This window comes from Equus caballus, chromosome 9, assembly GCF_041296265.1.
Source record: "Equus caballus isolate H_3958 breed thoroughbred chromosome 9, TB-T2T, whole genome shotgun sequence".
Lineage (NCBI taxonomy): Eukaryota > Metazoa > Chordata > Mammalia > Perissodactyla > Equidae > Equus > Equus caballus.
This window is the reverse complement of record NC_091692.1, coordinates 53,270,002-53,289,961: the sequence shown is the minus strand read 5'-3', so window position 1 is coordinate 53,289,961 and position 19,960 is coordinate 53,270,002. Positions and strand designations below refer to the sequence as shown.

The following is a 19,960-nucleotide window of genomic DNA, read 5'->3' as shown; positions in this document are numbered from 1 at the left end:
TCCCTGTATATCTATCTGATATCTTCCAGATAAATAGATAAGAAGGATGGATGCATATTTTTAAAGATGATCATTCATTGTTTTGGTATTTTCATAAATTCCACAGGTTTAAATATACACATGGAAAAGTTTCTTTATACCTTACCTGGGTGTATAATCTTGTTACTCATAGGAATCATTTATCTTATTTTATATACAAATAAAAATAAAATGAGACTGATTAATTTTTCCATATTTTCCATCAATTTTACTGTTTCTCCTTTTTTATTTTTTCTGACAATGTTAAGGAATAAAAAGTTCCTTATATTTGGGTGGTTTCAAGCTTCTCTTTTCCTGAGTCATGAACATTTTTTTTTACTATGTCTCTCAGATACGGTGGCTATTTCGAAAGAAGGGTAAAGACAGGACACATACAAGATGCAGATAGTCAAGAAAATACAGTCTGGGGCCACCCCGTGGCCGAATGGCTAAGTTCACGAGCTTCGCTTCATCAGCCCAGGGTTTCCCCGGTTCAGATCCTGGGCACAGACATGGCATCCCTCATCAAGCCATGCTGAGGTGGCATTCCACATGCCACAACTAGAAGGACCCACAACTAAAAATATACAACTATGTACCAGGGGAGCTTTGGGGAGAAAAAGGAAAAATAAAATCTTTAAAAAAAAGAAAATTCAGTCTACTGCAAAATTCCCCAAACTCATGTTCTGTGGAAAACTAGTCTGAAAAGAGTTCCATCATCAAATAAGTTTGGAAGATGCTGCATCTTATCTCCTTTCTTGGAGATTAACAGCACACTTGAGAATAGTTAAACCTTTGGTAAATTCTGCAGGAAAGAAACTGGTTTAACAGAGCCCAGTATTTTTAAATCTTACTTGACAATGTAACTCGTCTTTAAAAATTCATGAAATATCCATTAACATCCTGCTTAATTGTGGGGAAATTAGAATCTTATATCCTTTGCAAAATTATCCCTTACCCATGGGCAGGAGATCCTGCACACAGACTCTTGGACTTTAACATATATGGTGAATACCGTGTAATGCCCTTGGCAGACCAGGGTAGAAGCAACAATGAATCCGTCTATTCTCCACCTGCCTTGATGACTTCTTTCTTTTTCATTACCTTCTTCACTATTTCATAAATTTGGTGTGAAAAAATGACCAACTAAATGGTCATTTGTCTTGTCTAATTAAGTGCTATGTGAACGTTACAATAACAGCAACCGTTAATTGAGTACCCACTGCCTGTCAGGCGATGAAGCACTAAGCTAGACACTTAATATAAACTTACCCTCTTCTATGCAACAGCTAGCAGAAGAGGTAGTGCATCCTCACATAAAATGTGAGGAAACCGTTTTGGAGAGGCCATACATCTTGCCCAAATTCACTTGCTACTAGTTAGGATAAAGCCAGCATTGCATAATGATCTCTCTTTTGTCTCCCAAGTCCCTGTACTTTTCGCTGTATCATACTGCCTCTCTAAATAACATGAATTCAGCCAGTTCCATCAAGATAATAAAATATTAAGTGATAAGAATAATGATGCCAATAATGGTAATTAATAACTATCAGAAAGGTATTAAAGCTCTACATATTGTCAGTGTGTCAAATTTATGGTGGTGCAATGTTTTAATACTATAGTGCCCGGTCTCCTTTCCCTCACCCCCACATCCAATTAATCACTGACTCTGCTTGATTCTTGCTTAAATATCTCATAATCCTTCTACTGCCATTACCTGTTACTCAAGTCACCATCTTATCTGCTCTGGATTTTTACTGCAATCAATGCCTAACTGGTATCCTTGCCTTCCTCCAATTCATTTTGTGCACTGCAACCTCAATGATCCTTGGAAAATACTGATATGATTATCTAGTTACTCACTATTCAGTTTAAAACCTCTAAGACTTGCCACTGACAGTAGGGTAAAGACTGAACTTAAAGGTTTCTGGGATCCCGCACCTTCTGGCCCTTGCTACATTTCCAGCTTCAAACTCCACACTCTCCTACCTCGTTCTAGGCCTTATCAATACCAAACTAACAATTTCATTGTTTCTAAAATGCACTTTTATTTCATTTCATAATTTTACACCTCTGAAATGAAGATGTGTTTTACAATCAATGGGTCATCATATTTAAGTGGCAGCATTTTTCCTTTCTTGGTGGTATATAAAAAGAAGGGCTATCTGACAGTTAGTAACTTTATAGATTCAATGAGATGCTGATCTTCAGTTTCCATAAAGTGCCACACTTTCTTATCTGAAGGGCTATTTCCCTGGTCCTGCCTTCTGCCTGGGCTGCTCTTTGAACTCCTCTTTATTACAATTCTCAGGCTCAACGTTCCTGTGGGAAGACTTTTAAGATTCTCCAGGGCTGGTTTAAGGATGCCACTTTTCACTCACATAGCACTACTTTATCACATTTGTGGGTGGTGATTTAAAAGATGTCCATAGAGGGCCGGCCCGGTGGCGCAGCGGTTAAGTTTGCATGTTCTGCTTCTCTGCAGCCCAGGGTTCGCCGGCCCGGATCCTGGGTGCGGACATGGCAGCACTTGGCAAGCCATGCTGTGGTAGGCGTCCCACATATAAAGTAGAGGAAGATGGGCACAAATGTTAGCTCAGGGCCAGGCTTCCTCAGCAAAAAAGAGGAGGACTGGCAGTAGTTAGCTCAGGGCTAATCTTCCTCAAAAGAAACAAAAGACAAAAAACAGTAAAAGATGTCCATAATTCTTTGATACTTCTCCTTTTCCTATATGAAGCCTAATGGTCCTTCCCTTGAGGATAGGCTATATTTAGTGACTCATTTCTAAAGAATAGAATGTGGTAGAAGTCACCGTGTATCCTTTCCAAGATTAGGTCTTAAAAAGATTTGTGTTTTCCTTCTTCATCTCTTTTGGATTGCTCTGTCCAAGGAGGCTAGCTGCCATGTTATGAAAAAACTCAAGCACGTCTATGGGAGGTCACATGACAAGGAACTGAGGCCCCCAGCCAAGAACTGTATGAGGGTACCATCTTGGAACCGGGTTCTCAAACCCCAGTCAAGCTTTCAGATCACTGAAGCCCTGGCCAACATCTTTCCTACAGTCTTATGAGAGACCCTGAGCCAGAACCCACATAGCTAAGCAGCATCCAAATTCCTGTCCCGCAGAAATTGTGAGATGATAAGTGTTTGTTGATTTTAGCCACTGTATTTGGAGTGATTTGTAACATGATAATAGATAACTAATGTAATAGTGAATTCGAATTGCCTTTTTTTCTTGCCTGTATTTCCCTATGGACTGAAGTCTCCTGGAAGACGGGGCCTGAACTATGTTTACGTCACCTTTCCAGCGCGTAACATAGTACTTGACATGTATTATGTGCTCAAAAATATATGTTGAAAGAATGTTTACATGTAAAAGAATTTCGTCTTGGCCAGTACTCCATATTAGGTAAGAAACCTTTCCCTTCTTCATCAACAAATATTTGCAAGACTTGATATACATGAAAATTTCTTTATTTATTCATAGTGTAAGGAAGAAAGGGTTAAGGAGTAGTTTTGTTTTTGATGCATATGTTTCATTTTCCCTACAGTAGTAGAGGGATCATATAAAACTATTCTGCTTTCTGCTCAAAATGATTTAGTAGTTTCCCATTGCACTTAGGACAAAATTCAACTCTCTTCTTACAATCTACGTAATTCTCCCTAACCCAGTCCCTGTTTGCTTCTCTGACCTCACCTCCTACCACTCTCCAGAGATTCTAGTCTTCCTGTTCCTCAAAGACATCAAGCTATTCCCTCTTCAAAGGCTTTAAACTCACTCTTCCCTTTGCCTGAATTTTCTGCCTCCATATTTTGCAAGGATGAATCTGTTTCATATAAATCAGATTTATAGGTTATGCCAATTCTTAAAAAAATCACCGCATCTAACCTTGCTCTTCACCTCCCCAATGACTACCTGCCCCAATACCCTGATGTATTTTTCCCTCGCTATCAGAAATTATTCCATTTGTTGGTTCATTTGTTTGTTTGTTTTCCTCCTCCCTCCCTTAACTAGAAGTAAGCCCAGCGAAGGGAGAGACTTTGACTCTCCTGTTGACCGTTGTGTCTCCCAACTCCCGGCACACGCTCTTACATACAGTAAGCACTAAGTAAAGTTCTGTTGGATGAATGAAGATGGAAGGGTGTATGAATGAACGAAAGAGAGGTAGTGCATGGGAGAGACAGACAGGTGCAAGTTATGTCCAGAACATGTACCCTGCCTGTGTGTCCCCTTTGAGTTTATTGGAGTTGCTATTAAGAATAAGGTCAGGATTAGAAGAGGAAATTTGTTTTTGATCAATTTGGTAGGACTTGGCTTTAGCAGAGCTGCTCCATGGCCTAGGTGAACCAGTGTAATGAGAGACAGGGATGGCCACTATCTCCTTGACAAGGATCTTAGCATGATCTTTGCAACTTCACTGAGAGGCAGCTTTGGAAACATCAGAGAGAATTCCTTTAGACAGACCCTCAGCCTCCCCAGGATGGGTCCTGCTGATAGAGGCAACAATGAGAGTCCTCAGGCCCCTTCAAGGGCAGTGGAAATTGACGAGTGGAGAAACAGCAGGAAAAGTTGAATAAAGCAGACACTTCATGACGGGTCTGGTTGGTAAACTTCTTTGCGAACACGTGTAGGACAATCATTCAAGGATCACGAGATCTATTCAGTAAGGGTGCAGGGAGGGAACCCTCTCAGGAAAGAGACTGGAAGTCCTGTTTTAGGAAAAAAATAAAGAACAAGACAACATGTCTTCAAGTTTATCCACAGGCTAACAAATTCAGAAACTACTGTTCTAGAGCACTGAATTTGAAGTCAGAATATCTGAGTTTTAGTTCTACTCTTCCAAATTCTTGTTGTGTGCTTTGGGGCAAGCTACACAGTCTATTCAACTCCTATTTCTTCATCTGAAATACAGGAATAATGATATCTCCTGAAGGGTATTGTGATGATCAAATATGGTAAAATTTGAAAATATATATAAAAATGTTTTTGTGAAATATAAAGTGCTATAAATTATTAATTTGTCATGGTCACATTTGGAATGCTCTGCCTATCCTATAATGATGTCCTTCAGCCCTTAAATTCTTCCCTCGTTTACACAACTGAATGCCTCAGGGGTCATATTTGTTCTTCTGCATCCCACCCCGTTGGTTAGAGTTTTTTGGACAAAGAGAGGAAATTTGACCCAAGCTTGCCCAGTCAGATTTTACGTCCATGGATTTTAGAATTGGGACCAAAAGACGCGAGTTCAGTCCAAGCTGGTCTTTTGAATGACAAAGGCCTAAACCCAGAAGCCATAGGGTGTCATCATAAATCCACATGAAAGCAAAGCATGTAAAGCAAAGAAAGCCAATCAACAGAGACAAAAGATGAAACAGATTTGTAGAGAGAAGCTGCCTGAATTCAGGGTGGGTTTTTAGTCCCTAGGTCTAGACTCATTTGATACCTTTGTCTTAATTATAAATTCTTTGTCTTAATCATAAATTTCCCTTTCTTTCTTAAGTTAAATAAAGTTGGCTCCCGTTCTATTACAAAGAAAGAATCCTAATACATTATTATTATTATATTGTATTATGTTATTATTGTATATATAATTGGAGATGGTTAGCTCTATTACTGAATGACAGTTATGGTTAAAGAAAAACACTGTGTTGCAACCTTGAACACATGAAGCTCACTTCATAAGCATGTGGTGTATCTGCTTTGTAGAGTTGTGTTTAACATCTATATGGTGATTTGCCCAAGAACCATTATATGAAGTAAAATGATAACTGTAATATACCAATAATAGTAATAACAGTACTTAGTAAAAATCAGAAAGGTTTAAAAACTCTACTCATGGGCTGTGTGAAATGTTCAGCAGCGGATTATTATAATATGGGCCATCATAGGGACTTGCTGGGCTGTTAGTCTTATGATCTAGGCAGTACTTTCATATGGTAATATCAGCAGCCATTGCTCCTCTGTCTGCACTCGTCTCACCTTTCTTATTTAAATGAATTCCATCTGTTTGGAAACACTTTCCCTTTCACAAGCTTGCAGTATCCAAGTTACTAATCAGACAAAAGAAATCTTCCAATAACAGAAAATGTTTATTCCCATCGTTTTGTCCAGTCATCTTCTGGAATGTTTGTAAATTTCCATACTGATCTTTGACTACTATAAAAACCTTTAAGAAGGTTGCTGCCTTAATATTTCAAAAATACGTGTTAATGAATTCCTGGGAACACGTTACCAATGCTATGTATAATTTCCATCTTGCTCCACATAATCCTACCGCACAATTACCTCCCGCAAAACTGAAGCTTATTCTCTTGGAATGCCTATTCTTTTAGTTACAATGATTGAAAACCAAGAATATTTTGTAAAATAAAGTAATATATACTTATGAAACTCCAAATATGAACACATTTGCTGGCTCACAGGCTGACATGGAACCAAAATAGTGTTGAAGGATCTGAAGCCTATGGTAACATAGCACATACATCAAATTGAGCTTTCTGATTTGTAGGGTCAATGTGAATGCACAAATATATTATACATGTGTTTATGAATACCGAAAGACCCCTTATAAGCACCCTACATAATGTACAATTCAGTTGTTTCTGAATTATTTTACAGTGATACAATCACCTTCTATAGCCTATTTTTTATTTTTATTTATTTATTTATTTTCCGAGAAAGATTAGCCCTGAGCTAACATCTGCCAATCCTCCTCTTTTTGCTGAGGAAGACTGGCCCTGAGCTAACATCCGTGCCCATCTTCCTCTACTTTATATATGGCATGCCTACCACAGCACGGCTTGCCACGTGGTGCCAGTCTGCACCTGGGATCCAAACCAGTGAACCCTGGGCCGCCGAAGTGGAACATGTGCGCTTAACTGCTTGCGCCACTGGGCAGGCCCCTGTAGCCTATTTTTTAAAGATCTTTTTGATCAAAAACGTTTGCACACCTGAGTAGGCAGAGCCTAGCTCACTGATGACTGAATTAAGAAATCAAGTATGTATTACAACCTCACTAATTTGTAGGGAGACATGTATGAATTAGTGAAAAAGTATGAATTATGTGATTTTATATAATAAACAATGGCATTTTATTAAATTAGCATTCTTTTCAAGTTTGCTTCAATGAGTTATAAATTTAACTATTAGTAAGCCACCTTCATTGCCATGCATGAATATGCTAAGATACTTAAAAATACTTCCTCTCTGAAGTAGATGTGTTACAGACATGGTTATATTCATTTTTAAAATGATACCCTTGGTTATATGGTGCAAATGCAAGTAGCTCAGTCCAGTCTCCCCCAAAACAAAAAAAAACTCACAGAAAATCTCTACTCTGGTATTTCCCCTAATACCCTGGGTCTATTTCCATCATATTTTCCTTCAGTTTGCATGTCCTTTTCTCCCTAGTAGACCACAAACTTCTTGAGGTTAGGAATGGGTCTGATTCCTTTAGTCATCAGTACATCACAACAGTGTCTTGCATGTAATATCTGCAATGGTAATCATTTGCTGAATGACTGAATCAGTGTTTGGTTTTCACTGACGACTTTCACGGATTTTCTCAGTAAGGTAAAGAATTGTTATCACACGCTACAGGGCTCAGACGGCCTGAAATGATTTTCAGCATAGATTCTTTAAAATATTCCTAAGCAATTGGTTTTCTATCAATCCATGTTTATTAGTCTAGAAAACAGTGAGTTTAGTCCCATGAACAATGCTGAAGAAGCTTAATCAGAAACCAGGAAGAAACATTTTTAAAGCAAGACCACATAGCCATTCTGTGCTCTCAGAATTTCTGCTCTAATGGGCCCTTCCAAATTTTCTCAAGTTGAGTTTCCTGGCTAGGTCTTAGCAACAGTAATATTGTGCTGGACAACATAATGCAAAGGATCGTGCTTTAGTGAGCCTACCCAAGAAGCGCCACATTGCCTATATTATTTTTCAAGGGGTTTGGGACACTTGATGGAAAAACGTTTTCAGCAGTTCTTAGTTTTGTAAGAACGGGCTCATTTTCCTCCTGAGAACACCTACATTTATTAATATCTTTAAGGGCAACTATTAGTGGTTTCCTACAATTAATTTGCACAACCACTTTTTCCAAGCTTTTTTTATGCTCTAAGTATCTAGAATTAGAAAAGATTGGTTCAATTTGAAGGAACCACCAATTTGCAGCATTTGTTAATTCCCACACACCTATATCCATCTCCAGTTGTGTCTACATAATGATAACTTCCCATCAGATCTGGTGACTTTGTATCACCATCAGCACAAGCAGGGATAAATTGGAGCAAATAACTGATTCCACGGGTAGTCTTGTCTATGTGCTGAATATGTTCACTGCAGTCTCTCTTTCAAAGTGCAACATCCATTTGCTCATAGGCCTGATAGCATCCCAAATGATTACATTGCTGTCAATTTCTGTTCCCTTAACTAGATAGAAGTTTCCAGAGCTTTACCCTGAAATTCCAGGTTTTCATTTGGCATTTGGAAAAAGTGAGCTGTGTGTTCATGGTCAAGCTTGATCCTCCAGATCACTTTATCTATCACAAAGACAGCTCTGAGTTTCAGCTTGAATCTCTCCACAAGATGACCCAAGTTTCTTTGTTGTAAGTTCCTTGGGGATTTTCCCTCTGTAGCTCTTTAAGAGCACTTATCTGCAGTGAATGAGAGAGCAGATCTCAATTCTTCTCTGCTCTTCTAAGGCAGCTAATGAGATCAGAGCTGCTCTGGGTTTTTATCTACCCTTCTAAAGGATCACCTGAGATAAGAATCAGGGTTTCCCCCAAAGCAAACCAAAGGAAGTACAAAGAAACACTGACGGGTGAGGAGACAACCTGGGACAGGATAACTGAAATCGGCAATCAGTCATTGATGGTTAAGTATCTAGGTATCAAAGTTTTTTCCTTTTTGCAATTACTGATTATAGCTTTTAGCTGTTTGACCCACCCTTTGTTAACTGTGCTGCTTAGGCACTATGCTATCTGACTCCCACTAGGCTCCTATAGACAACATCTCCCGGGGGCATGGGTCACCATAGTAATGGGTGTGTGAGCTGTTTTTGAGGAATTAGAACTCCTTGTCTACTTCAGGCGGGTTGAGACCACCAACTCATCAACTGGGCCCACACAGATGTCCAACAGGCGACCTTTTGACATCAAGAGGCTAAAAACTCCACCCTCAGATGATGCTAACGCTGCCACTTTGTGAAGATGGGTCCTACGAAGAGGCATGAAGTCTGACTATGCTTGCACAGATCACCAATTACCTCACCTCTCCTCACCTGCAATCACCACTCAGCACATTTCAGACCGCCTTGCCACCTACCCCATAAATATCCCTGAGTCTCTATTTTCAGGGAAGCGAATTTGAAGCTCATGCTCTCACTTCCTCACATGGCTGCCTTGTGAGTAAACCCTCTCTCTGCTGCAATCTCGTCTCTCGGTGTTTGGCTTTCTGGGTGGCAGGCAAAAACAAAGCTGGTTTGGTAACATAACTTGCGCCAGTAGCCTACCTGTTAATTACCTGGAGCCATGATCCAATCATATGTCATGAATAAGAGCAGGAAGCAAATAAATTGTAGTCACTTCCAATTAGCTCACTCAACAGGCCAGGAGCAAGTTAATTCTTAAGCATTTAATTCAGTCAATTGGCACTCAAACAAGGAGAGGCAGAAAAGATGTAGTCTTTGTAAGCTTGCAAACCTGAGTCAAGCTCATAAGAGCAAATTAAAATGTTTCAGTCTTTCCCAAATTCTCCAGTATTGTATACATACACAATGTCAAATGGAAGTTTAGTGTCCTACTCTATAGGCTGGTCTCAGGTCTATCACCATTTACTTGGACCTTTTATGTAAACTTTCTGTGTCTCAGTTTTCTTATCTGTAAAATGGGGCTAATAATAATAGCAATATTTACAAGGCTTAAGAATAATATACATTTAATGCATTTATTAAGTACTTAATTGATATTAGCTATCATTATTATTTCTGTATATTCACATTTGAAACACTGAAAGATAGGAACTTTTAAAATTTTTACATCATTCTTTGCAGAGACTGGTCTGTAATCAGGGATGGGCATTCTCCCGTCCATGCTTAGCACACAGCAATACATTTTCATGAATTACCATCAGCATCAAACTATATGACATTTATTTTCTCTATTACTTTAAAATTAGATACTTGTTATAATTTAACAATTTTCTTCTCCTTTTCTTTTCTATAATTGGTACTGGTCTTTTACCCTCTTGGTAAAGGAAAAAAACGTCAATTCTCACATTTCTGCACTTTGGCAATTCCTCAGAGAGCCATGGCCCTGATTTCCCTCCTGCAAAGTGCCATCTGTGTGCAGGGGGTCTTTTGTCGGCTCCTTCTGTGATTCATTGTGACTCCTTATTGTTGCAACTGAGATGGCCTTTTTTTCCTTCTCTCTTTCCTAATAAGGAACAGAACCAACACAACTGGGATCACTTTGAACACTGGCATTTCTGAACACAGTTCTAACTAGATTTGTATTTTTATGCTGTGGGTAGAAATGCCAGATAAGAAGAAACAGATGAAGACAGATGAAAGGGTGAGACAGAATGAGGAGGTCAGTTACTTGAATTTCCTAAGGTGGGACATTTGTTGCAGAAATGGCAACCAGCTCTTTTAAAAAAAATACATTGGAGTTCAGTACCATTAACAATAGAAAAAGAAAGGTGGCAAGTAGCTCTGTGGCGTTAATCTCACCCCTCACAAATAATGGCACCAGTGACATTTGACCATGTGACAGATGAGTGAGCAGAGAGCCCTGGGACTGTGATAGTGACAGTTTTCTTTTTCTATCCCTGTGAATTATTCAGCATTGGCACAGCACTGGGAAAACACAAACCTGAGAAAGGGTAAGGGAGAAAAGGAATTCTATTGCAAATGAGAATGGCTGCTGACAAGTCCATTAAAAAACAACCACCCAACATTCAAGCTGCATCTGCTGTCTTCCAAATGTCCTTCAAAGGTTCGGTTCACTAACTTCTTTTAGACATGTAAGCAAGTGGCAGAGGAGAGAGGAGAGCCACTGTTAAAAGCATCCCATATTGGTCTCTTTCTGAAGGTGTCTGTGTCATTATCAAAGATCAGATGGTAACATCTTCTAAGATCACATGGATTATTAAAGCCCAACGTCCTTGCCACAAATTTCCACCCAAGAGTTACATTCTGCTGACTGGAGTGCTTCCTGCTGTTTTGGGTTCGATGTGATTGCTTTCCACCCCTTTCACTCTACTGTGTTAAAGCTGCCACTCCAGTAGAGGCTGTTTTTCTGAATGTGGTTATAAAATTTCACAGGCAAGTTGTAAAAATGCCATGGCAAAAAGAAAAAAAAAATGCCATGGCACACTTTACAAAAATAAATTAATTAATTAGATATATTATTGTTTTTCAATGAGCTGAATTGCTTTTCTTTTCTCTGCTTGGGAGGGAGGAAGGGCAGTCTTTCTATCTAAGTACCCCCAGCCTAAAAGGGAACCCAGTGAGATTTCCTGAAATGAGGCTATGAAGGCGAATTCTAGCACTGAGCCCGACCATTTGCTCTGCCCCAACCTTTTCTCCCACTAACATCTGCAGTGCAGCTGGGAGGCTGAGGAACTGATGTTTTTACATTGCTTGTCCAGTAAGGGGGGCTAGAAACTACAGTTCTATTCCTCTTGGAGGCTTCTCCCTGCTGGTATATCCTGCCAGAGAAAAATCACTGGTAACATCTTGTATTTCTACAATAGATTTTATGTGACATTTTCAAAATATTTTACATTAATGTATGAATCTTCCCTTGGTAAGGTATAATAAGTGAGCACTTCATCTCCATTTTCTGGAAGGGTAAAATGATACAACAGCAGGCGCAGTGAGGAATAAATCTGCTGCAGTGTCGTGTATGGCCCCCAGATGTCCTTTCCTCTGCCCCCTCCCCACCAAAGCTCTAAAATTTCTTGTCCACAGTTTTCTCTCTACAACAATGGTATGAATTTCAAAGCCTGTCCTCTATCAGCCCTTTCCTGCCAGGAAATAACACTGGAGGGTAGTAGGAACATCACAGAAGGTGGCATGGTTTCATTTACACAGGCGTGATGATTAAATGGGAGACTTTCTACCCTTCCTGAGTGACTCACATCTTATTTTAGATTAATGTGGCCCTCTTGAGTCCCACTGGAGCTGAACATCACTAATCTGGTGTAGCATGGGTCTGAAATGTAAATCTCCTGAGCTTTCAATCTTTTAAACTTCATTTTGCACTAGCTACTTTCCATTCCCTCCCCGCTCACCACACACGCTCACACTCTCCAACATGGCCCCTAACAGACTAAACAACTTCCAGTTAGACCTAAATAAAAACTTCATTTTTTTTCTTTAATGCTGGACTAGGCTAGGCAGCCCAATCTAAAATCCCTTTTCTGATAAGCTAGACCTGCTCAAAGGCAGACTCCTGGACCAAATGACCAGGAAATAGCGGCCATGCACCCTAGTCTTAATCTATGTGTCTGTGATCACTGCATGAGTCATTTAAGAGAGCTATTTTCTCTAGGTTTACATAGGAAAATATCTCAGCCCCAGATCATCTCCAAGAAAGCTGACCCTATGTTTTCTGTCATCTTACTCTGGATTTCTTTTAGGGTTCCTTTACGATTCTCATTGCCAAGCTCACAGCTTAGTTTGGAAGTTTTGGAAGACAGATTATGGTTATAGGAGAACTGTCCCTGCTTTCAGTAGCGTGCCAGGTAAGATGTTAGGAACACAAGATGCTGGTGTGCCTCTAGTCATTGCTTATTAGAAATCAAAAGGTTTGCTCATTAGGATTTGCATAAACAATCAAAAATTAAATGTTCAAAATGTTAACAAATGGTTAATTCATTTTTTCTGAAATTTTTAGGACACAACAACTCTCATAGATTAGGCTTTAAATTGGGTGTATTTTCATGAGTGGTCTGACCTTTACTTTTTGGTGGGTATAAATAAGAACATAAAAGGAAGTTTACTGGAGGAAATCATTACGGTCTTTCCTGGTCCCAAAATGGCCTTCATCCCTCTCTTTGCTACCTGGGGAGGATTGGGAGGGCACTGGCTGCTTCCAGTCTTTCAGAAGAAGAAGCAGATGCAGGTCTACCTTATCTCCTTATACAATGGAAAGTATATTTCACAATCACTGTAACGGCAAGGATGAAGGATGAGCCATTCTATGTCTTTCTTATGCAGCCCATGAGTCCTCAGGTCATGTCAGCGTTTGCTAAGATTAGAGCCACTTTAACAGTAATAAATGCCTGACATTATGGGGCCTGGAGCCTCTAATTCTCCCTAAATGATTCCTAGGCTTCCCTCTGCAAATAGGTTTCATCAAGCACCTTCTGGAGTGCCTTGTTGAGAAGAATAGACTCTCAACAAGCCCTCCATATCTGCCTAGACATATTGGACTACTGCTGGCCAATTCAACTATTCAACAAATATTTGCCAAATACAGACTCTGTGTCAGAAACTGTGTTAAACTTGAAAATCTCCCAGTGACTATGACATGAGCTTAATCTAGGTCCCTTGTCACACTCTGGAAACCCACTTATTTACTTTGGAGATATCTACTGTTTAAGAAAATATAAGATTTTATTTTAATTTATTGGCATACTAGTACTAAAATATGGTGATAGAGGGTAGATAAGTACATGAATGTAGATAGACATCATTAGGTCACAATGGCAAGTTGCCTGTCCATTCTATCCTACCAAACCATCCGAGGTGTGGTGATGTGTTGGTTTCACAGAGGGCAAAATCAAACTCTCACTTTTCTAATCAAAAGTGAGAAGAAGAAAGTGTTTTAGGGAATATCAATTGTATAACTTTTTTATGAAGAAAAAAAAGGTGTGATCTTCTCATTTGACAGATTGCCTAATGACTCTAGCATTTATCCTTTTAAGTTAGTGACCTATATTTGAATTTTCGTTCCCTAGAAGCTACTGAACCAATCAAATTTTTGCAAAATTTCTCCAACTCTGCAAACATAGTTGACTATTTCCCAAGTTGAATGACAAACTCCTTAAGTGACTGTCAGTCCTGGGGCCGCTGAGAGTCCTCATCTTTGTGATTCCTCCAGTGACTGCATAAAACAGGAAGGAACTCAGTTGCTGGGGAGAGTGACACAGATAACTTACTACCAAATAATATCATGGCACTGGAACTTATAGAGAAATACTGACTCGAGGCTTTGTCAAAGCTTCAGAAACTAGCTGCAGGAAGAGCTCAGTATCTGACCTGCTCAAGCAAGTTGGAGTTAGCTACCAGCCTTATACTTTTATGAGGTTGGAGAATCCAGATACTGTTCCGGGACTGAATGGGTGGCGTTTCTCATCAGAGATTGTGTCCAAGAGATGACAGACAAAAAGGCAGTGGAAATTGTGGTTCTGCTCCCTTATGTTGTATAGGGCAGAAGCTGTTTTGGTGGAGATGAGTAAATAATATGTGTGCATGAAGTGGGAGGGAAGAGATTAAGAAAGAGAAAAAGAGAGAGATCCTGTGAAAATTATATCATCAGTAATTTTGTCATCATTTTGTCCTTATTGAGGATATGTTTTCTGAATGACTTTACAGTGCCATATAAAACCCAAAGTTACTCATTTCTAATTAAGCCTAAGGATATGCCTTGGATGGTATGGAATACAGTAGTCTCCTCTTATCTGCAGGGGATGCATTCAAAGACCCCCCAGTAGATGCTTGAAACTGCTGATAGTACCGAACCCTTCTATACTCTTTTTTCTTATACGTACATACCTATGATAAAGTTTAATTTGTAAATTAGGCACAGTAAGAGATTAACAGCAGTAACTTCTCGTTGGCATATCCAAACTGCCAGCATCACTACTCTTGTGCTTTGGGGCCATTAATAAGCAAAATAAGGGTTACTTGAACACAAGTACTGTGATACCTTGACAGTCGATCTGATAACCAAGATGGCTACTAAGTGGCTAACAGGTAGTAGTGGATACACTGGACAAAAGGATAATTCACCGCCTAGGAGGAACAGAGTGGGACACACGAGATTTCATCACATTACTCAGAACAGTGTGTAATTTAAAACTTATGAATAATTTATTTCTGGAATTTTCCATTTAATATTTTGAACTGCAGTCAATCATGAATCTTGGAAAGTGAAAGCGCCCAATAAGGGAAGACTACTGTACTCAAGATTAATGGAATGCCTTGATTTACACTTGGGTCCCTGTGCTGTGTAGAATTTGGGGCTTAACTAAGTTCTCCAGCTGCCAGAACCTGAAGGAATAAATGGTCTCAGCACTTGTCAGAACTGGCTTAGAGCCTGAGAGAAGGAGAGTTGGATAGTTGATGGTTTAGACGCTACTCTGAGTTATCTGAGATACCAAAGAGCGAGGGGCACTGAAAAGTCTGCTAACAGGAGGTCCTGGCTGCTGAAGACTCTGGGACAGATGGCTGCCTCCACTGCCAGGAAGGCAACATCCAGGAATTATTGTGAGATCAACTTCTAACTGTCTCAAGAACAACATTCCAGAGGCCACACAGGAAGTTTCCACTTACTGAAGCATATATTGTGTCTGCCTAGAACTAGGTCTCTGTACTCCTCTGACCTGCCAATAGGTCACTGTTGACCTCCTGGTACAGATATTTGCTTCTAATTGTATTCTCTTTGAGCAGAAAGTGATAATTTCTCACCCGAAAAATTTCATAGACTCAGACCCAGACTTATGAGTCCATGTCCCATCAAATACAAAGACCAAGACATCTGAGTCCCACTTAGAACGATAAGGTTAAAAAAAACTGGATTCAGAGTTATATAAGAAATTTTTTGAGTTATATTTTTTATTCCAGTATATGCACATCCAGTCAGCCTGTGAAATGCAACTTTCCCTACAGCTATGTGTCATTTGAGCCCTTCTGATGTCTCCAGAATTGATATTGACCTTTTCACATGAGAGTGCAGGAAATCTGACTATACCCTTTGATTCTCAGCCCCTCATCACACTCTTGCCTATGTCAGTGTCAGTGCAATGCTCCAGTTTTGATATTTAGTCTGTGTCTAAGAACCAGCCTCATGGGCACTTCAGTTCAATTAACTGGATCCCTGCTTTGAGCCTGCCTTAGTAACCTGCCTCGGGTCTTCCTAGCACTGAGACCTTCTGTCCTCAATTTACATCTTCTCTTTTGTCTTTAGGCTTTCTGTTTCTAAAAGTTTATTATGAATTTCAGAATATTTAACTATTCTTAGTTTCTCTTTAATAGGTTTTACCCAATTACATGGATACCCTATACATTTTTGGAAGCAAAATGAACACAGAAACCTACTTTGGCATTTATCTAGTCAAAGTTCTTGGAGTTGACATTTGTAGTATTTTTGCCTGTTTTTTTGTTTTATTGGTTTTTGCCACCCAGCAAACATTTCCTCTTCTTTCTTCCAAAAATGGTATTTCATCTTCCTCTGGGAGACCATCTCCCTACAGTGTTCATTCAGTGGCTTTAGGTGACCATCTCTGCCTCCACACTGGGCACGCGACCCAATACAATGAACATATCTAATTTCCTGGCCAAAATCATTGGTCCAAGTTTGGGAATGTGACCTAATTTAGGCCAATAAGTGTCCAAACTTTTGTTCAAACTATTGCTGGGGGTGGGGAAGGGGGAACTCTTCTTGACATGGACTTGGTGCTGGGAGGATATAAGGTGAGAGCTATTGGCAGCCATCTTGCCTCAAGTGGTTTAGGGAGCTTTCCTGAGAATGGAGCAAATACAAAGAAATGCAAGACAAAGAGATATAGAGATTCTGAGGCCTGTTGACATCATTTGAGTTCCCATATCCCAAACATGACTGAACTGCACTACCTCTCTTCTCTTCAGCTCATTAAGTATTTTTGTCCTTGTCAATTTGAGTTGAGTTTTCAGACACCTAAAGACCATTGACTATTTCAGGTCTATTTTCCTCATGACTGATGTTATGGTGAGAGTCTCTTCCTACAGTCGTTATACCGTGTTTGAACTTACTATTCAGTCACATCAAAGCTATAGATATAGGGTGGAAATACAAGTCACAGGCTAGCCATAATCATTGCAAGATGAATTATCCCAGGGACTAACGTTCCAGACAGTCTGCTAGGGTAAAACTAAGCAGAGAATCTTTTTTCCTTTGTGTGTTAAGAAACCAGAGCCATTTCTTATCCTGCTTCCACTTCCCATAAATGGTATGTCTGGAATAATGGTCGGAGGGTGGCAGAAAATATAAGACACAGGCCTGTTTCCCTCATTAGACCATAAAAGCTCCTTCAGGAAAAGTGCTTTATCTAGTTTACTATTGTATCCCTAGAAACGAGACTAGTGCCTCGCACAGGGCAGGTATTCAATAATTGTTGGCTGACTGAATAAGTAGAAAATGTATAAAATAGTGCTGCTTATAGACATACATTGTTCTATTTTTTTGTTCTTTGTCATCCTGAAGAAAAAGGCTTGTTACTGTCAGAGTTGTCTGAGGGCCTGTGGAGACCTGTGTGTGATATGCTCGTCAGTCACACTCACAACCACAAGCAAGTTCAAAGGAGCTTGTGGTCGTATGATATTCAGAATCCAACAAAATCCAGAATCCACAGAAATGAACTTTCCAAGCCACCCCTATTTACGGGATCCTGGAGTGCTGTTGATCTGGGAGGAACTGTCTATCACTGTGTCAAGCACTGATACAATGAACAAATCTCAGAGGCGCGGCCTGAAGCTAAATGATGTTTAACTCTCTGTTGTCTATCTGGCAATGGGGTTCTAAATGTTTCTTTCTTTCAGGACCTTGGAATACTCTCAGATATGGTACTTGTTCCAAATTTAGCCACCGCAGACCATGGGGGCTTAGCATAAGGGAGGAAAGAGGAGGACTGCTTATATTTTGTGAAGCAAAGAAGCTCAAGGCTTCTGCAAGAGGGATTACCGTGGAGGAATAAGAAGTGTGAGATGAAGCGCAGAAAGGCTGTGGCTGGGACTCACCCTCCAGCTGGAGCTGCGGCCGGCTCCTCGTGATCGAGCTTTCACGGCAGATCATCCATTAACCAATCACGATGCTCCTGGGCTATCCACGCTGATAGTGGGCAGAGCTAATTAGGCAAACACAATCTCCGGGCACCCTGAAGACCAAACACTCTGTAGGGCCCATTAGTTCCTTCTTATCCCAGCCACTGTCTCCAGTTTGGACGGTTATATTTAAATAAAGGAGAACAGAAATCAGGACACGTGTAGTTGAGAGATGTGCCAGGTCTGGGACTGAGCCCAGAAATGCTGGGGCTGGGTCCAGGTGTTCAACAAGAAGCCTTTCTTGCTGGGAGGTCAGATGGAATGAAAAGCCAGCTTGAGTTGTTCAGGAAGACGTGCTGGGCCTTTTTGTGATTGGAGGTCAAGTTAAATGAAAGCAAAGTCCTCCCCCTCTGTTCTCCGTCCTCCTCCTGTGTGCTGGCAGCGAGAGTCTAACTAGGGAAAACTTGAGATTACTAGCAACAACCTAAACAATGGCATCCCTCCAAATCATGATAAAACCTTAGGGAATCTTCAAAATGTGCATCTTTTCCAGGACTCAAGTAGCTCCTAGGGCTGGAAAAAAGTGCACTAAAGCCTAATCTCTCTAACTTACAAAAACTCTCCTTGAAAATGAGGCCAATCAGGGAAGTTTTGCGGAGCCCTTGCTATGCAGATACACTGATGATGACACGGTCTGCTCTGGATGATGCAGAGGATGTGACAGCTGAGACAGCTGAGACAGGCTCCAAACTAATCATGTAATGTGAATAGTAGAGACAGGCAGGGGCTGGAACTACCTGCTCTTTACAACTCAGTTTGCCATCTTGCTACTTGCCATAAGATTTAAGACAATTAAAAAGAAAAATAGCAGTTAATGTCCAGACAGAATGTAAAAATGAGAAAGAGACAGAAAATAACTTTTACTTTAGGAATGGTTTTGGAAAACCCCAGTGCCATCACAGAAATATTTCAGATATGCTATTTTCCTCCCATGAACAAACAAAAACTAATTGTGAAGAGGTTGAGTCAACAGGAGCATCACTGACCTGAACCTCATTATTCAACCCACCTGGACTCTGCAGAAATTGTGTCAGTTCAATGGCCGCCATGACCCGTGGCATTCTCCTGCTTCTTTGAATCCTCCTTCTTAGTCTCGTTCTCTGAATTCATCTTCTAGCCAGTGAGGTTTTAGTTCTCGGCCTCTGTTCTTTTTTTAGACTCTTTCCCTTGGTGAACATATCCACTCACTCATGTTTATCTGTACCTTCGGCAGCCAGCTTTATTTCTGGCTCTGATCTTGTTTTCAAATTATTACCTTTATCTCTCCAGCTGCCTAATGGACATTTCTACCTAAATATTTTGCTATCATCTCAAACCCAACATGTCTATGATTAATGTATCATCCCCTCAGCCCAGTCCTGGCCTCTTCTCTGATTTCTGTTAATGATTTCATGATATTCTCAGGTCTCTAGCCTCAAAACAAAGAAAAACTCTGACTTAGTCCTATTTATCTCTTAGTGTCAGTCATTATTTCCTATCAGTTCTTCTTTGTGCCTTTTCTTACTTTTGTTTCATTCTTCCCCTTTCTAGCTTGCACCCCATAATTCATCTGACAATTGAGTTATATAAGTTGAACCACATGAAATTGTCATTCTTTTTGGTCAACATGGTCAAATAGTGGCAATTTCAAATGGTTCATTCTAATACAGTAGCTGATCAGAGCTGTCTCCCAGGCTGCATGGGAAACTAATGAAGTTTAGATTCTGGTCTTTTAGGAAACAGCTCGACCTTGTCTTAACTCTCAATATTTGAAACATTTTCTGGTGCTCTGGAGTGCATAGAAATATTTTGACTTTCCAGTTGTGCTTACATAGTTCAGGCGTTCCTGTGGCCACATATCTCACCCCCCA

At 40.1% G+C, this 19,960-nt stretch overlaps 2 long non-coding RNA genes across 3 annotated transcripts in view; one reads left to right on the top strand and one right to left on the bottom strand.

Moving 5' to 3' along the window:
- Window positions 1-19,960, top strand: part of LOC138915408 (uncharacterized) — an 80,461-nt gene that overhangs the window by 1,508 nt on the left and 58,993 nt on the right. The window contains exon 2 of the long non-coding RNA XR_011421320.1: window positions 3,281-3,427. This is a non-coding gene — a long non-coding RNA (uncharacterized lncRNA). The remainder of the gene's footprint in view (window positions 1-3,280; window positions 3,428-19,960) is intronic.
- Window positions 3,477-19,264, bottom strand: LOC138915409 (uncharacterized). 2 transcript variants are annotated; one of them, XR_011421321.1, is made up of 3 exons: window positions 19,120-19,247; window positions 18,027-18,117; window positions 3,477-4,728 (listed from the first exon to the last, which is right to left on the bottom strand). It is a non-coding gene; the product is annotated as an uncharacterized lncRNA (long non-coding RNA). The 2 variants fall into 2 exon arrangements; XR_011421322.1 differs by lacking the exon at window positions 18,027-18,117 and having other exon boundaries at window positions 19,120-19,264.